The sequence below is a fragment of the Alligator sinensis genome, unplaced genomic scaffold (assembly GCF_000455745.1).
Source record: "Alligator sinensis unplaced genomic scaffold, ASM45574v1 scaffold963_1, whole genome shotgun sequence".
NCBI lineage: Eukaryota > Metazoa > Chordata > Crocodylia > Alligatoridae > Alligator > Alligator sinensis.
The window spans coordinates 165,862-168,361 of record NW_005842729.1 but is presented as its reverse complement, the minus strand read 5'-3'; the positions used below and the strand labels follow the sequence as shown (position 1 = coordinate 168,361).

The 2,500-nt window shown below is 49.2% G+C and overlaps 1 protein-coding gene across 8 annotated transcripts in view; it reads left to right on the top strand.

The window, feature by feature from the left end:
* The window catches only part of LMO3 (LIM domain only 3), a 73,199-nt gene that overhangs the window by 3,291 nt on the left and 67,408 nt on the right, over positions 1-2,500 (top strand). Inside the window, exons 1-2 of one of the 8 annotated variants that reach the window (XM_006034350.3) lie at positions 564-575; positions 1,004-1,303. The exons of 4 other annotated variants lie outside the window; for them this stretch is intronic. The gene's annotated coding sequence lies outside the window, so the exon portion shown is untranslated. Of the gene's footprint in view, positions 1-563; positions 576-671; positions 731-948; positions 1,304-2,500 lie in introns of those variants that run through there. 3 more of the 8 variants (XM_006034349.3, XM_014525022.2, XM_006034355.3) reach the window with 3 other exon arrangements.

The following is a 2,500-nucleotide window of genomic DNA, read 5'->3' as shown; positions in this document are numbered from 1 at the left end:
TCTCTCCTGGGCAAGTAGATTGAAATATATCTGAGTTTCTTCCCTCCAGGAAGAAGTAGAGAGTAAGGATCCGACTTAGTTTTTGGGGACAGACATCCCATAAAGAGACAACTGGGAAAGGGGTATTACTTGGGCAGACTGTTTAAACAGTACGGTGGCATATGCCAGACAATGCCCACTGTATTTGCTGGGGAGATCAACCCAGCTGGCATGATCTTTTGGAGTTGGTGATTGTGCCTGCAACTTGGAAAGCAGCTGACAAGAGAGAGAACTCCAGTGTGAAAAGTTTTCAGGCAGGTTTTGGATTTGGGCAGGGGGGGGGATATAGTGTTGGCAGCTGGAATCTCGCACTGAAAGGGGCTTTCTCATCACCTGGAGGACTTGCTCCTACAAGTCATGCATGATGCTAGAGAAACTAAGATCCTGTTTCTGATCTCTTCCTCTCTTGCTGCTTACTGTATGTAAGCACTTTTTTTTTTTTTTTTTTTTTTAAATTGTAAGGGGGGGGCAAGCCCCCCGGTCTGCTTCTGGAGGGTGATCCTGAGCTGCTTCTGTAGAGGTCACTTTTTGTGTCTGTGCGCGAGCTGGTCCCTGGTGTTTGTGTCTAGCATATGCATGTGGTTTTGCTGACTGCACTTGCAGGCTTGTAAATTTTCACCATGGGAAATTACCAACAAAGCCCAATCTGTCTCCTGGCTGCTTTGCACTTTCTGAGGGCGGCTGTACTTGAGTGAGCTGCAGAACGAGAGGGAGAGGGGGAGTGGGGGAAAGAGGGAGAGAAGAGAGGAAGGGTGGGTGGAGAGGGAAGAGAGGTAAATAGCCTTGAATCGGAAGGGAGTTGCTTCTCTGTGGTCTTCCACAAGAGCTGCCTGGGCTGTGCTGGCTCAGTAATAACTGAGTGACCTTTTCTTTTGCTGTATTATGTCTGGCTGGTAAGGGATTGCATTTTGCAGCTGTTAAAGCCCTGACTTCATTCAACTCGGCTTCTCACACGCTGCTTTAGGTAAGTTGTCTTCAGCCAGGACGGGGAGACACAGCCTTGGACTGCAAGATACTAAAAGGAGGACACCTGTAGCTCGGACGCGGTCAACACAATTACTTGGCGGATCCTTGAGGACCTCATTATTTTAAACTTAAAGAATAGCCATCTCCCCCCGTCTCTCCCACCCCCTTTCTTCTTTTTTTTTTCTTCTTTTTTTTTCCCCCAAACAATGCTTCTTTTTGACCTTTCCCAAGGAGAAGAGCTACAAAGCAGCCACTGTGCTTATTGAACTGCCTCCCCTTGTATCGCTTAATTGAGAAGGTAAGTGAGGCAAGTGGGTGCAGGAAGGAGCTTTGGATGGGGGCTGTGTGTGTGTGTGTGTGTGTGTGTTTCTTCTAACGAGGGATAAATTGGGGCTGGAGCTTGGGGCTGAGGGGGGTCTGCTTGTAACGAGTCAAACTGGGGCTGGAGGGGTGTGTGCGCGCGCGTGTAACGAGTCACAAACTGAGGCTGCAATACCCTCTCCTTCGCTCATCCCTGGGCTGCAACTTTCACGCAGGCTGCAGCTCTGCTGAGCCTGTTTTTTTTTTTTGGGGGGGGGGGGGGGGGGGGGGGGGTTGTTTGTTTGTTTGTTTGTTTGTTTGTTTCAATCATGTGAAGCTTCGTTATTTTGATGATGAGACCATGTTATAGAGGCGAGCCTCCTCCAGCTGCCCATCTGGAGAAATCGCTGACAAAGTTAACAATGAACTGCAGCAAAAATCCCACCTCTTCTTCCCCCCCAGCTTCTTGAAATGTACTCTCAGTTATCAAGGAAATGGGTTTAACCCCCCACCCCCTTTGCACGAATCCAAAAACTCCCTTTTATAGCAGCTTAATTTGCATCTGGGGCTGCATTGAGGGGTTAACCCTTTAGCTGGGTCCAGCAATGAGCCGGATGCTTGAATTGTTGTGTGTTTGTTGGCTCCTTAAGCAATGGGAGGGGAGGGGGCAGGGGCATGCAAAGTCCAGCTGGACTTTCTTCTTGGGGGATCGGAGAGTGTGTGTGTGTGTGTACATTGGGTTAGGGGGTAGGGAAGTCAGGTTCGTGTTATGAAAATGTGTGCGTACACATGGGCTGGGGGGTGTAAAGAAGGCAGATTGGTGTTATGAAACTGTCTGTGTACACATGGGCTGGGGGGGCAGGGCAGCCAGGTTGGTGTTATGAAATAGTAGTCCTATTTATGATCTCTTTCATATTGAACATGATATGGTATGCTAACGCTGCATGTGACAGTTTAATCAAATCCATTTGTTACAACGGAGCTAAAAGACACCGCTGGGATTATAGGATTACGGGCAGAGTTAGGCAAGCATGTGGCTTTGTCATTCGCCATCATTTTTTTTTTTTTTTTGCACTGTTACATTGCAAGGGGCTCGGTTTGTGTGCGTGTGTATCCTCCACCAGCCCTCCACCCCCCTGCTCCCCCCACCCCTGCCTCCAAAGTGCCTGCACAATAGCCCCGCTCCCGCGGGCCC